A 15,836-nucleotide genomic window follows, 5' to 3' on the forward strand; every position below is an offset into this window, starting at 1 on the left:
TCACGTCCGTACAACCCAGTGAGCCGTTCGCGCTAAGGTTGAGGACCTCTTCCTGTAATTCAGGACTTTCATTCTCAAGTCAGTAGCTATGTGAGATCTAACTAAATGATGACAAGAATTTCTGAGCAACGATTCACAATTAAACTGTTCTAGAGGAATCAATAATCCTATTGAACAGAACAAGCAGTAAGCTTGGACTTTACACGTGACTTGTGTGATCCTGCTGAACAGTTGATACATTAGAATGGGGAAAGGTCACGTATATAATCAGGGTGACTTTTTTTCTTGTATCCACGAATGAATTTGTAGAGACCGGACAGGTATGACATTACGTTAAGGAAATTGGGGGTAGATATTCCACCTAACTAGCACTTACGGCATTAAGTAAAACGGAGAGTCACCACAGAGTTCTATGGCCCTTAATGAAGGAAAGAATGAGGAACTCGAGAGCAAATAGAAACTGTAAATTAAATCAGCAATACGATAATGACAATAATTATATATTGTTTAGAGCTTCTAGAACAGCGGAATATAATACTGTATCAATTGATAAGCTCTTTATGTTTATGGCAGTGACAGTATGGATCTATCGTATGGCGTTTAGTGCCGGGGGTGTCCGTGGAAATATTTGGCTTGCCGGTGCAGGGCTTTCCATTTGACGGCCATAGGTGACCTGCACGTATGGATGTGGGATGATAATAATGATGATGATGAGGTAGGGAGACGGTGCAATCTGGTGTCAGCACGTAGCCTACTCCTCTGGAATAACACCAAGCGGTCCACTCAAAGCTTTACGTCCCCATCCGACGAACGAATTACCATCAACAGCGTCATATGCCCCCACTCCAAATGAGCACTGTGGGGGGATTTGAAAACTTAATACAGGCTTTTGGCATTCAATCCAGTGATTAGAAATTGTATACTACCATCTCCCCATCCCTGACTTTCTTTTCGACCAACCGCGGTGTCTGACCATATAGAATTCAACTTCAACGCTTTAACCATCAGGACCACCAGACGGGCTGACAATATGGAAACTGCTGGGATATGGGTGCTTCTGAGTTATGAAATTTGCTGCTCTTAGAGTTAGTCGTGCTGCAATAGCAATTATTGGTCCAATAAAGAAAGCAATGGCAACCTATCTCAAACCTGATGATATCAAGTACGCCACACTATGGAGTTGCCATGTGCCCTTACTGTTTACTCATAATCATATGCAGTTTGGTGGTGATATTTGAGGATCCAGCCAGCTTTCGGACTGAAAACTTTACAAACAGACATGTTCTTCAGCTAGTATTCGGGAAAGAAATGAAGTGATGTGATTTCATTTCTTCTTTTTCTTACAATTCACTTTACGTCGCAAAGACGTAGATAGGTCTTATGGCGACGATGGGATAAGAACGGGCTAGGAGTGGAAAAGAAGCGACCGTGGCCTTAATTAAGATAAAGCACCAGCATATGCCTCGTATGAAAATGGAAATTCACGGAAAACCATTTTCAGGGCTGCCGACAGTGGGGGTTAGAACCCGCTATGAAAGCTGAAAGCTACGTGACCCAAACCACGCAGCAACTTCCTCGGTGAATTCGATTCAGAGTACATTAGAATGTTAGAGCAACATCATTAAAAAAGAGACACACGTGCAGCTCATATATTCATTACACTGTACGTAATTAACAAAAAGACACGTACAGCACGTACATAATTTCCTTCTGCTACAGATGGTATTACGTTGCTCATTCTTATTCATGGTGTACGACAGTGAGCTTAGAACTGGCATAATGCTTGGAAATTTAGTTAGTAATTAATTTAGTGGGACTATTTCTAGCCGATTGCAGCCCTTATAAGGAAGACCCTCCGATGAGGGTGGGTGGCATCTGCCATGTTTAGGTAACTGCATGTTAATGTGTGGTGGAGCATAGTGTTATGTGTGATGTGTGAGTTGCAGGGATGTTGGGGACAGCACAAACACCCAGCCTCCGGGCCATTGGAATTAACCAATGAAGGTTAAAATCCCCGACCCGACTGGGAATCGAACCAGGGACCCTCTGAACCGAAGGCCAGTTCGCTGACAATTCAGCCAACGAGTCGGACGGAAATTCAGTAACTGCTGGAGTACGGTGTATTATGTAACACTGCTCTTCAACAGTGATTAAGGGAGATAATAGTAAAATTGAAATATAGGCTTCAAATTTCTTCTCATTAAATATTGCTATAAAAAATTACACAGCACCATTAATATTAGCACATTATAGTAAGTTCAACTCATTTCGCAAATAAAAGGTACAATGTTGAGTCAACATAACACTTTCCTCTGTAATTAGATGTAAGAGTCATTCATGGACATAAGTTCAAACAGTTTGAATTATTTACGACACTGTGTACTCTCGAATGACAAAAATCTATTGTTTTATTATGGGCCTGTAAAATTCCTATTTTATGAATCCAAATATCAATTACTGGGATTCCGATGCCTGTAAGTATATTTAAATCGTCATTTGAAATGGCGCTTCAAAGACAGAAATTTATGGAACATTTACCTTGATAAATTTTCTCCCCTGCTAATACTAAATATTTTCATTCGTCCCCTGAAAAGTGAGGCGGGCCTCCTAGACCGTGACACCGTCTCTCAGGCCAGGTGATGTGCGGAGAAGGTGAGAGAGTTGGTGGCCGTGGCCTATACTATGAACTGTCCCGGCATTCGCCTTAGTGCAGGAGAATGGAAAACCACGGGAAACCATTCTCAGGACAAAATTCATTCCATTCCTGACCCGGTCGAATGACTAGAAACAGACTGCGGATTTTCATTTTCAAAGGGAAAGGCTATCAGGTTCATACTTTGAGTCAAAGAAGTGATTCGTTTTCGATTTCCTGTAATGTTGATAACTGTGTACACCAGCATAGCCCTCCTGCTATTGTATTTGCATACACCAAGATGTCGAGAGGAAAGCAATATTTTCAACTGTGTAATTTATTGTCAAATCAATTTTAGAGAACATTCACTGCTTGAGGATGTGCTTCGGAACAGGCTGTGTTGCGATATTCAAATTGGTTGTAAATTATATATATCACTACAAGCTAATCCTTGCCTCAGCAAACACCGTCTATAATTGCTTTGTGGTGAGAGCGAAGAATGAAATATTCAGAGAGAGAGGTTCAATTTGCAATTCTCTCTGTTTTGCAGCTGTTTGTACCCAGAAACACATCCATGATAAAAATATGTTAATCCTATAGGCTACCACAAGATATATTCAATTTCCTGTAAATTCGTTCACTCTCACTGGCTGAATGGTCAGCGTTGAGGCCTTCGTTTCAGAGGGCTCCGGGTTAGATTCCCGGCCGGGTTGGAGATTTTAATCGCCTTTGATTAATTCTTCTGGCCAGGGGGCTGGGTGTTTGTGTTTGTCCCAACACTTTCCTTTTCATATTCAGACAACACACTACACTACCAACCACCATAGAAAAATACGCAATAGTGATTACATCCCTCCATATAGGGTTGGCTTCAGGAAGGGCAACCGACCGTAAAACAGGGCCAAATCTACATATGCGACACATTTCCCACAGGTGTGGAACAAGTGGTAGAGAAAGAAGAAGAATCAGAAGACCAGTAAATTCGTGCACTCTATAATAATAATAATAATAATAATAGTAGCAGTAGTAGTAGTAGTAGTGCGATAGCCTATCGGTGAAAATTTTAAGACCGCCATATAAAATGTTACACAATTATTTGTGAATAAATTATGTCTACTGTATAAATAAATAAATAAATAAATAAATAAATAAATACCTTTTGCAAAACCAAATCCCTCTTCCTTCGCCTCTAACTTTGATACCATGAAACTGTGTCCGTCTCCATGGCCAAATGATGAGCGTACTGGCCTTTGGTCTCAGGGATCCCGGGTTCGAATCCCGGGAGGTTCGGGAATTTTAACCATAATTGGTTAATTACACGGGCACGGGGTCTGGGTGTATGAACCGCCTTCATCATCATTTCATCCTCATGACAACGCGCGGGTCGCCTCACATCAAAAGACCTGCATGTGGCTAACCGAACTTGTCGTCGGACACTCCCGGCACTAAAAGCCAGACGCCATGTTCCGTTTTTTTACTATGAAACCGTAGTAAGACATTCGGTACTGTTGCCTAAAATGCTTGAGCATGGTCAAAAAGGGACAACTCAGGAATTTGGAACTGAAAGGTCGAAAAATACTGAGAAAATTCATGGCCCCATTAAACAGGGAGGTGAATACAGAATCAGGCATAACAACGAGCTTTACCAACATTTAGAGAGCGTAATATCAGCCATGAAGAGGCTGCCTGGCCGAGGCGGTAAAGGCGCGCTCAGTTCGCCTCGTCAGGAAGTCGTAAAATTTAAGAAATTAGATTTCCACTTCCGGAGGTGCATATGGCCCTGAGGTTCACTCAGCCTACACCAAAAATGAGTACCAGGTTAATTCCTAGGGCAAAGGCGACCTGGCGTAGAGCTAACCACTCTACCCCATCACGTGCCGAGGTTAACAATGGTGGAAGCCTTTACCTTCCACTCCTCCAAGGGCCTTCATGGCCTGTACGGAGGTGACTTTGCTTTGCTAACATCAGCCATGAGAAAGAGGGGACTACCTTCTATGGTCACATAGTCAGAATGGACAATAAAAGATTGACCTCAAGAATTTTCAACACCATTTCTAGAGGAAAGGGGACAAATGCTAAATGGAAGAAAATGGTTCGAAAAGACCTAGAATTTTTAAAAATTAATCCCAGGGATACATGGAACAGGGATAAATTTAGAATGCTGATAAGAACACTCGACACTCTCCATTCACTGACAGCTGAAACGTTGCGTCCTGGAGCGGGAGGTGAAGTGAACTCAAAAAAGGAAATCAACCCACTGCGCAAAGATGAAGGAATACTGGGCTAAGAAGAAAGCTCACCAGAGTTAGGAACGACGTGGTCCAAGGGGCCTCAACGAAACAAGAAGGAATAAATAAGAAAATAAATAAATAGCTGGTGATCTCTTTAAGAAATCACGACAAAATTTCATACTTGATGCGGAGTTGTAGCTCTCGTGAGAGCTTGCTATTAATAGCGTTTTGCTAGCTAACTGTGTTCCTAATACACAAGTTATTCACACATCTCTGATGTGTTATCCCTCTGTAATAAGACAAACATGTAGCCTCCGGATAGCCCTGGTGCAGGTCTTTCGAGTTAACACGCTGTAGGCGACCTGCGCGTCAGTGAGGATGGGGCCCTACCTAAGAATATTCGTAACGCCCAGCCCCCGAACGAGAGAAATTAACTAATGAAAGTTAAAATCCCCGGCCCGGCCGGAATTCGAACCCGCAAAGACCAACATGTTAACCATTTAGTCATGGAGCCGGACGTCATGTGTCTATGCGACTGCTGCACTTCTTCGTCCCGGCAATGGTTTAATACTTGACTTTGACATCGTGCTTTAGTAAACACAATGAACTTGTGAATTCCTTGTTGTCGTGCACCCATGACCACCAACTAATTTGGAGGCTAACTTCAATGCTCTAGAGAAAAGCTGTGCTATGCTATCTTCAGAATAAAATTAGACGATAGCTTCATCAGGAACTTCATAATTAATGCCAGAAAGACGAGAGAAAGTAGCCTTTTTCAATTAAGATTTGAAATACAAAGAAGTACAAAGGAAATACAACATAACATTTTCATGAATGTATTTTATCTCAGGGGGAGGATCATCTAATTCTATATTTTTTCTTGGTGGCAAATGCTTGCAACGAATTATAACACACAATGCAATAAATTATCCTACAAAAGCGGAGACATTCTGGAGTAGATTTCTAACCTCTGTATATAATTGTCTGTACATTGCTCATAATTAAAAGGGAATGGTATTTCTATATCGGCCGTGTCCGCGTAAGAAGGAAATGCAACTTTTAATTTTCCGTCATCCCTGTCTGTGCGCGCATCACCAGAGAATAGTAGTTTAGGGGAAGGCCTAAAATTTAATTCCCAAATACCTATGCTATTAATGGTCCTATCGATCAGTAAGTAAGTAATTAGTCTTTATTCGTGGCGAAGTTAGAGCTCAAGGCCCTCTCTTACACTTAACCACAACATTTAAAATAATTAACATACATATATTTTTTTAAATACAACAAATATTTACAAAAATAATATAGTAATAATAGCAAATATGGAGATAGTAATAAAAGAAATAATTATAGAATGTACAACATGACAATATAAATGAACATGATAATAATTTTAAAACTAACACTAGTAATAATAATAGAAGGAAACACAGTAAAAACTTGTAACTAGCAAATATATTTCTATTTTTTTTATGAAAATAAGCTCATTCACGCACTCATTTACACTACGCACATCGAACAAGTTAGCTAGAGATATTCAGCAAGTGATTTCGTCAATCTATGTACTAAGTACTAAATAATCTTACTAAATAAGTACTAAATAACAAAACTTTTAAAGAGTACAATTTCCGATCACATGTGTATCATACAGTTTTACCGTATGAGCTCTAGTAATAGATACATTCATGAATTTAGACTTTTGTTGCTTAGTCCGTATAAACGCTGAACCCGAGTAAATGGGTGAACAAAATTTAATGAAAATCTGTATGTAAAGTAGAAAAATAAGGCAATGCAGTCTAGGTTATAAATAATTTTATTCACGCTGGGTGCAATGGTATTTAATGGGAAGAGCTAAAATGTAATTCTCAAATAATATCTATGTTTTAGTAGCCTTATCGATATATACTACATAACAATTGTTATAGAGAATAAAAGTTTCGATCATTTGTGTCGTAAACAGTTTTACCGTACCGACTATTATAACAGAATTCATAAATACAGATCGTGTTGCTTAGTCCATATCACAGCCGAGCATCGCTAACACGGAGATATTATTCAATCGTGTTAACTTCAAATGGTGGTAGTGTCGTCACGGCTGTCCTAAGGTGAATACTGTGCGGTCATCAGCCCATATCGTTAAGGAAAATTCTGAAGATAATTTTCAAAATGATAATAAATATCGTAAAGGAGCGATCGCTTAAATAAGACGAGAAGGAATCATGAAAGGAGAGATGACTCCCTTTACATTGGATGCCTTATCAAAGAAAAAATCCATGGCACAGCAGCCCCGAGGTCCATGGCCTACCAAGCGACCGCTGCTCAGCCCGAAGCCTTGCGGATCATGAGGCGTCATGTGGTCAGGATGACAATTCCTTCGGCCGTTATTCTTGGCGTTCTAGATCGGGGCCGCAGTCTCACGTCAAACAGCTTCTCAGTTGTAAACACGCAGGCTGGAGTGGGCCTGAACCGGCCCTCATAACCAGATAAAAGTTCCTGACCTGGTCGGCAGTCGAACCCGGGATATTCGTGTAAGGGACAGACACGTTACCCCTACACCGCGAGGCCGGCGCCCTATCATCGGAAAACAACTGAATGTGAAAGTCTACAATATCAAAGGTCCATAAAATTGGTCAACAATAACATTACGTAGACTACTGTTTGTGGTGTGCGTTGTCCCTTCTGCTGCCACTCATCTGCGATAGATGTGATTACTGCTGCATCCCGGGTAGAACAAACTGCCTGAATATTGGCAGGAAGTAGCTGGGGAGTTAAGATAACTTTCTTTATTAGCATGCCATTCCGCTGGTTCATACACGTTCTGAGAACTACTCGTACGTGACACAATCGTTCATCATAGCTCTGAGACGCTGAAAGGAATGAAGTGTCTGCAGACTTAACGGAAAACCACAGAGCAGTGTTTCCACTGTCTGTGACCGGGTCATTCCAGCTCTGCAACTTGCCGCAGTATAGTACTGTTCGTGAAAAGGGTTTCATTTCATTGAGCATTTCATATTATAGCATTGCTTTTAACCGCGTGTAAAGATCCATGTCCAGTTCAGTTTAATATTTGTCGGTATCTGTTATACACTCGGCACAAAAATTAAAGAAGCAGGTTTTCAATGTGTGGAATCTCGACTTATGTATTTGTGGAAAGAAACACATGCTGGCGAAGGAACTGCATGCTTTATTTAATTAACGTTAACAGAACCATCGCCATTACATTTAGCCATTCATCACAATTCGCAACACAACAGATGAACGACCACAATCACAATGTAAAGTTCTTGCTGAACATTCCGCATACCCGAGCGACAGTTTTCTAATACCGTCTTGCACTTCCCCTATCTTCAATTACAACTGCACACCTGCGTGGAATGCTGCGTAGGTAACGTCGGATGACTACCTGTGGAATATCATCTCACTCCTCAACCAGTGCTTCAATGAGGTCGTGTAATGTTTGTGGAGCATTTTCGCGCTGCAGAATCCGCCTCTGTAATACAACCCATAAGTGCTCAAGTGGAATTAGGTCGGGGCTCCTTGCAGGCCACTTCATCACAGAGTTGTGCAATCGTTGGAGATGATCTCTGCTGTCTCATGGAGTAACTTATGGGCTGCCGCATTATCATGCATCAGCAAGACATCAGGCCCTACACCAAGGGCAGCACGAACAATGTGGTCATTCAGGATGTCCCTGATGTATACCACAGCATTCAGACGGCCAGCTATCAGCACAAGATCCGTACGATTATCAGTCATGGTCACTCCCCACACCATGACCGACCCACCACCATGTCGGTCCACTTCCTGCATAAGACCCTCAACGATTCGCTGTCCTCGTCTCCACATGCGTTGACGGACATCTGGTCCATGTAAAGTAAACCTGAACTCATCTGTAAACATTAGCTGATGCCAGTGTCTCAGTTGCCAGTGACGATGTTCTATGGCAAATGCAAGACGAGCTCTACGGTGTTCCTAGTGAGGGGTTTACACGAGCAGGTTTTCTGGAGCGTATGTTACCCTATCTTAATCGATTGCGTATCGTCTGAACACACAAATGAACGCCAGAGGCTCTTGTAAGGTCTCTTCGCAGTTCGCTGGCACTACTGGTGCTGATAATCATAGGAATCTGTCTTACTGAACAGTGCTTTTCCGTTTGCGGTCTTGTCCATGGTGCCTGATATACTCCCCTGTCTCCACATAACGATGCCAGTGCCTGTGCACAACGGAGACACTCTGACGTCGTTGGACACATACCTCATTGTTCTCCCTTCTTGACGTAGGGCGGCAGCTCAGGACACTTCCGCTTCGCTTAGGTGCCTCAAGCTGTCTCATACTCAAATAATACGTAGCAACGTCACTGATAGTGTGGTGAAAGAAGTTCGAGTAATGCGGACTACTTTGTATAGAGGCCCGACGAGACCGGAATCATGTTTATGTTAACCTCACGCAATTAAACCACCGTGACTGCCTTACTATAGTGTGTAGCAATTCGTATAAACCTGCACATGTTTCATGCTCCACAACAGAAACTTTTAAAGCATGTCAAACATTTGTTCCCTAATTTTTACGCCGACTGTAGTATCACGGAAAAATGGATGAGTGGATTTTAATGAAACTTTGTATTTCTATTTAGCATAAGGTCAAGTAGGATCTTAGCTGTAAGTTGTCCAAAAATATTTAACAGGAAGGGGTGCTTCAAAAGGGGCCTAAAACATAAAACTTGATGTATTTCATTTACGGTCGAGTTGTCCGACTCGTTGGCTGAATGGTCAGCGTACTGACCTTCGGTTCAGGGGGTCCCGGGTTCGATTCCCGGCCGGGTCGGGGATTTTAAGCTTCATTGGTTAATTCCAATGGCTCGAGGGCTGGGTGTTTGTGCTGTCTCCAACATCCCTGCAACTCACACACCACACATAACACTATCCTCCACCACAATAACACGCAGTTACCTACACATGGCAGATGCCGCCCACCCTCATCGGAGGGTCTGCCTTACAAGGGCTGCACCCGACTAGAAATAGCCACACGAAATTATTATTATACGGTCGAGTTACACTAAAATAGCTGATGGCGAATTTTCAATCTATACCTTTCTCCGATACCATGAAAAATAAGGGTAATATCTGTGGCTGTCGTGTGGAAGTTTAGTCCAAGAGCTGGTAACTAGCGCCATAGATTGTAAAAAAAGAGTTGCTACTGAGATAGTTCCGGCAACGTTTTAAAGGCTTTCTACACCTGTCAGTACTTTTAATATTAACGCTATACCTCGATTTCTTTTATACGGAAAGGACAAATCAAATCAAGATCAGCAGTAATGCAGAAATAAAAATGAAACTCTAAACGGCCACAGAGAGCAAGGAAGCGAGTAAGACATAAAAAGCCGCTGAAGGGGAGAGGTATGCCCACTTATGTGTCTAGAATCTGGGGAACAATATAAGGGGTAGACAAACATGCCATCATGTTAGTGACTGTCCTGTCAATGACGGGTACTACAGGGAGTATTTTCACACTCAAAACTCCTGAAGTACCTGGCTAAACACGATGAAATCCGGCGAAATACTGTATGTGCAATTAGATGCAAGGGTTTAGAGAAATTTCGGGTCAGCGGATGCAGAGACAGAGTGGACGCGGCTCTGCCATGGTTTAAACCTCTGCATTCGGGAGAACGAAAGGCGCTGGTCGCCATCGTCGGCTGTCCTGAGAACGGTTTTCCGTGGTTTTCAATTCTCATGCACTAAGGCGAATGCCGCGACGGCTCGTAGCAGAGGCCACGGCTGTCAACCACCTCACTATTCTCCAAATCACCATACTACGGCCTTCGTCTCATTGCCTGAGAGAGGGTAGTAGTAGTAGTAATAGTATATAGAGTTATCAGAGTTCCCAAGGCAGACACTTAGGTTTCAGAGTGACATTTCATGGTACTGGAATGTAGTGATCAGTTATTTTACTGGTACTGTATTAGTAGTAGTTGTTTCTTCAATTAAGGCAGGCCAATCCAGTTCAGCGTTTGAGGGCTAGGGATCCCTGACGATGCCCAATGACTGCCTAGGGCTGATCCCCTCCCAGTCCTCACACTACTCTCAGTAGCTACGGCTGTTGCGATGAAAGAACGCACACGCTAGGTTGCTGACCTTGACTTTTAGTGGACATTTGAGTGATTTAAATGCTACTTTGCACAGCAAAAAATGTTTTAACTGATGCTATATGGGACAGAATTCGTGCTTTTTCAAGTTTCACTTTTCGGGAAAAAAAATTACAGGAGAAAGATTTTGAAGTATTCCTATCTTTACTATCTGAAACCCTTAAACAATTGGACCAGACTTTAGAAATGTCGAAGAAAATTTGCCTCAGAGAATCATTTTTGTGACGCCCTTTTCTAAATATTTTGAACTGGCTCCAGTCAAATTTCAAAGACAATTCATAAGAACTCTATGTAGCACAATTTTGAAAGACAAGTATTACAAAATTAGCATTCTTGCATTAAACAAGAACATTGTATAAAAATGGTATCAAATTTCCCTTAGGGAAAATCAAATGATAATTTATATCTTTAAATAATTGAAACACAAAGAGATAATGATTAATTTACTTACATCTAACGAATATTTTCGAATGACATATTTAAGGAATTTGGTGTCGACAAGTGCAGTCATTCAGAGCATCGAAAGGGGGAACTGACTCAGGGCCTATGAAACTACCACGAATGAAATAATCAGTTGTCTAGAGTACGAAGAGGTGGCGGTTCTTTAATAAAATAGCCTTCTATTATGTCTCTCAGTCATGGCCATCACACATCACAGTCTGCTCGGTTGCTAGGTAACACATTTCAGATGAAACCCAGTCATAAAACATATTTATGTTAATAAACAGCAAAGTCCCAAACTTGGCATGGAAATTCATTGCAACAAGACAAAACTAATGATTGTCAACAAAGGTGCAGAAATTCAGCTGCCACAGCACCTTAACAATATCCAAAGAGTCTGTCAGTTTCCTTATCTTGGTTCAATAATTGAGGATAAAAGTAGCTGCGAAAAAGAAATCAAACGTCGCATCATTCTAGGACGTACAGCTATGGCAAAATTAAAGAAGATCTGGCAAGATAGAGCAATATCTATGAATACGAAAGAAAGATTAGTCCATTTGCTTGTGTTCTCGATCTTCCTGTATGGATGCGAAACTTGGACCATAAAAGCTAAAGACAGGAACCGAATCAACGCCTTTGAAATGCGGTGCTGAAGAAGGATGTTGCTAATACCGTGGACAGCCAGGCGAACAAATGATTCTGTCATCCGGGAAATTGGAATACAAGAAAGTTTATGCCAAGTTGTGTATCAGAGAATCCTGTAATTCTTTGGTCACATTATGAGAAGAGAGGATGACAACCTGGAAAAATGAATTGTCCAAGGAAACGTTTTTGGCACAAGGAAACGAGGACGGGTCGCAAAAAGATGGGTTGATGAAGTAAGACAGATAATGGATTTACCATGGAGAATTACTATCCGCAAAACGCAAGTACGTACAGAATTATATCAGCTTAAAAAAAGAAACATCAAAGTCCTTGGGTCACGATACTCAGTCATGAGTGGAACGACTGGAGAGAGAGATAGTTTCCAGACATTGGTCTGAAAGTCTATTACTATGTTTGATTCGATGTGTTAGAGCGACGTTAAACAAGTAGCAACAAATAAAATAAAAATGTGCCATCCATACACCTCATTCCCCTCCGCTTCTTTCCCATCCTCTCACTATCTCTCTCGTTCGGGGCACATTCTCAGCCCTGAGAGCCCGCAGCTGCCCTAAACAAGCACGGGGGCCTATATTTTTCACTTTTAGATCTGTTATGACTTTTCCTGATATGTTAAGCGAGCTCACAAACAAGCAGACATTGCCAGTGACACACAAGAGAATCATCAACTTAACCTTCTACGTACTCATTTTGTTCAATAACTATGCGATTTGTACTCTGAGGACGACAGTGGTAGTACTGCTTTCACTACTCTCGGAGACACAGGGCCTTAATGAAACTTATCTACGAACTTTGTTTTTTGCCAGTACCTTGCTCTCATTCCAGCTTTTCTTTTTGCCTTGCTGCACCAGGTTATTTCGGGCGGCGTCCTTATTCATGGGGATTTCAGTAGAAGGTTTTCTCATTACATACATGTTTCATCCACCTCCACTTCCTACATTTGAATTTTTTCGAGATTTTATGTTTGTTTCCCAAATCATTGTATGATGTGGCCTGTAGCCACCAGATGCCCATCAGAATTCCCATACACCTGTTTAGAAATTCAAGTAGTTTTCTTTCTGTTGTCCTTATTCCCTTCCATGATTTACGTCCATGTAATGAAACTCTGCCTCAAGAACCGAGGACGTGGGAGACCAATAGAATGTTGGCAGTTGAAGCGAGGTTTGCCATAACCATGATTAAAAGATTAGGTAATTAAATAACTACTTTTGGGACCAGGAAACGACCTGGGGGAGTCTCTACGAACATCTTGAGACTCTGGCTGGAAACGGGGGTGTGATGCGAATATATGAACTCACTAAGAGAGTTCACTTAGCCTCTCACACCTCAATTCTCCAAATCCTACCTACGCGCGGTGCCCCTGTTAAGCTGAGCAACACAGTGGAAGGTTGGGTTTACAACCCCAGCGGGAAACTGTGTCAGTGAGCCAACAGGAGTGGAGGACAGTGAAAGGCAACGGGAATCCATCACTGTAATTTTCCCAAGAAAACCCCATGGTTTTGCTCAATTCAAAATATTCCGGAGTTTCAAGTTCCCCAGTCAGATCTCTGGGGGGAACGACGTTGAGAGAAGCCTCAAGAAATGTGCGATGCTGCAAGGAACAGTACTGTTTAGGAACTTGGAATGTAAGATCCATGTATCAAGGAAAGCTGGATATAGTCAAACGAGAAATGAAGAGACTGGGCATCGATATACTGGGAATAAGCGAAGTGAGATGGATTGGTATTGGTGAATTTGCTACAGATCCATCCACTACTATTCTGGACATGAAAACCAAAGGAAAAATGGAGTTGCCCTTATAGTTAACAACAGGGTGCGTAACACTATAATGGGGTGCAATTTTAAAACTGATAGAATGATGTCTGTACGTTTTCAAGGCCAACCTTTTAACATCACAGTCATACAAATGTACGCACCAACCACAGAAGCTGAAGAGGAAGATATTGACCAGTTCTATGAAGACTTACGAGAATTGCTACAGTTAACACCAAGGAAGGATGTCGTCTTCATTATTGGCGACTGGAATGCCAAAGTAGGATATCAAACTGTAAATGGAGTAACGGGAAAATTTGGCCTTGGCACAACAAATGAAGCTGGACAGAGACTCCTAGAATTCTTTCAAGACAACTCACTGGTCATTACCAACACACTGTTTCAATTGCCCAAACGACGCCTATACACCTGGACCTCGCCAGATGATAAATGTCGGAATCAGATCGACTATATACTCTGTAGTCAGAGGTGGAGGAGCGCTGTACAGTCATCCAAAACAAGGCCTGGGGCTGATTGTGGATCAGATCACGAGCTCTTAATTCTCAAATTCCGGCTCAAATTAAAAAGGATTGACAGACCCAAACCATCAAGCAGATATGACCTAAATAGCATACCTCTTGAATATACAGTAGAGATTAGAAACAGATTTAATGGATTAGATTTAAGAGATAGAGTTCCAGAAGAGCTATGGTCAGAAGTACACTGTGTTGTTAAGGAGACAGCGGAAATGCATATTCTCAAGAAAAAGAACAAGAAGAAGGCCGAATGGTTATCGGGTGAAGCACTACAAATCGCAGAAGAAAGAAGCAATGCAAAAATCAAAGGGGAAAGATCGAAGATGTCTAAATTAAATGCAGAGTTTCAGAAACCATCTAGAAGAGATAAGGATGCCTTTTTGAATGAACAGTGCAAAGAAGTTGAGGAAAATAACAGACTGGGTAAGACTAGAGATCTTTACATAAGAATTGGAGTCATCAGAAGGAAATTCCAGGCGAAGATTGGAATGATAAAAGATAAAAATGGAAAAGATCTTACTGAAGCAGAGGAGATTAATGAAAGGTGGAGGGAATATGTAGGCAATTTGTATAGAAAAGATCGGAATACTCCTGATGATGAAGTTACTCTGTTGTCAGAGCCAGAACCAGATATCCTAGAAAGTGAGGTCAAGTGGGCCCTAGAAAGTATTGCAAACAATAAAGCAAGTGGTTATGATGGAATCCCAGCAGAACTGTTCAAAATCCTAGGAGAGAATGCTGTGAAAGTGCTACATTCAATATGTCAGCAAATATGGAAAACCCAGTAGTGGCCAAAAGATTGGAAAAACTCAGTGTTCATCCCAATTCCAAAGAAGGGCAGCGCTAAAGAATGTTCAAACTACCGAACAATCGCACTTACATCGCATGCTAGTAAGGTTATGCTCAAGATCCTGAAAAATAGGCTTCGGCAGTATGTACATCGAGAACTACCTGAAGAACAGGCCGGTTTCCGCAAAGGCAGAGGAACCAGAGATCAAATTGCTAATATTCGCTGGATTATGGAGAAAGCAAGATAATTCCAGAAAGACCTATACTTATGCTTTATTGACTATGCTCAAGCCTTTGACTGTGTCGACCACAATAAATTGTGGCAAGTACTCAAGACTATGGGAGTACCAGATCATCTTATTTGCCTTATGAGAAATCTCTACTCTGATCAGGAAGGTACGTTGAGAACCCTATATGGAACAACTGAACGGGTCAAGATTGAGAAAGGTGTACGTGAAGGCTGCATATTGTCACCTTACTTATTCAACTTATATGCAGAGTATGTGATGAGGAATGCCAAATTAGGTGAAACAGAAACTGGAGCTAAAATTGGTGGGATACATATAAATAACCTTAGATATGCTGATGACACCACCCTGTTGGCAGAAAGTGAAGAACAACTTAAGTAACTACTAATGAAGGTGAAAGAAGAA

At 41.6% G+C, this 15,836-nt stretch overlaps 1 protein-coding gene and 1 pseudogene across 1 annotated transcript in view; one reads left to right on the forward strand and one right to left on the reverse strand.

Moving 5' to 3' along the window:
* Positions 1-15,836, reverse strand: part of LOC136866170 (uncharacterized) — a 1,405,624-nt gene that overhangs the window by 1,224,279 nt on the left and 165,509 nt on the right. The window lies entirely within an intron of this gene.
* On the forward strand, positions 13,600-14,438 carry LOC137498952 (craniofacial development protein 2-like; annotated as a pseudogene).

This window comes from Anabrus simplex, chromosome 3, assembly GCF_040414725.1.
Source record: "Anabrus simplex isolate iqAnaSimp1 chromosome 3, ASM4041472v1, whole genome shotgun sequence".
NCBI lineage: Eukaryota > Metazoa > Arthropoda > Insecta > Orthoptera > Tettigoniidae > Anabrus > Anabrus simplex.